This window comes from Lipotes vexillifer, unplaced genomic scaffold (assembly GCF_000442215.2).
Source record: "Lipotes vexillifer unplaced genomic scaffold, Lipotes_vexillifer_v1.1 scaffold295, whole genome shotgun sequence".
Lineage (NCBI taxonomy): Eukaryota > Metazoa > Chordata > Mammalia > Artiodactyla > Lipotidae > Lipotes > Lipotes vexillifer.
In genome coordinates, this window is record NW_006773247.1 from 1,266,668 (window position 1) to 1,267,536 (window position 869).

Genomic DNA, 869 nt, shown 5'->3' on the forward strand with positions numbered 1-869 from the left:
TACTCTCTGGGGAATGGGCTGTTTCTGCTACCTTAAAGAATTATTCAAAAAGCCTCCTTAATATTAGTGATTGTGTTTGACTACAGAAATTTTGGATGTTTACAGGTCTTTGAGATTTTCAAGACGAGGTTTATTTATAGGAACGTTTTTTAAACCTTAAATCTTAATCACACTTTCTTGTTTATGCTCTGTTCTTCAAGCAGTTTGTTAATACATGAAGGTTTTCTTGGCCAATATTGACTTTTTTGTTCATAATGGCATAGACATATGCCCATCCAGTAAGAATCCTAGACATGCTCAGAGTATTACTTTCCTGAAATTCTACCACATAGAGTGTGGTTAACTCAATTTCTGGTTACAGGAGAAATAGTATGAGTTACTGGTGCCTGTCACCAGCACACACATGGCCCATGTGTTAGCTGCTGCTAATAGTGACTAACCAGGTGAAACTGTTTTTTTAATCTTGAGGTCAGCAGTCACTAAAAAGTGTTATCCCAGAGTATTAGCTTTAGCTTTCCAGTAAATTCGACAGTTTCCCACATTGTTTTACATTTTATTTATGTTTTGCATGAATAAAATGCTATGCTCTATTTTACGAGTGTTCTTCTAATCACTAGTATATGACACTCATTAGAAGTTAAAATTTTTATTACAGATTCTAATAATACTCAGAGAAAGCTAGTTAAGTATACTGGTGAATGCTTCCTGATATTTACAGTAAGTATAAAATACATTTCTCTGGAATTCTATAGCATGTATCTAACACGAAACCCAAAACTCCATCTAGTGGTATAATATTTAGATTTTGGTTATGAAAGTTTATTCAAATTGTTTAATATAATTTAATGATGACGATAATATTTTTGGAA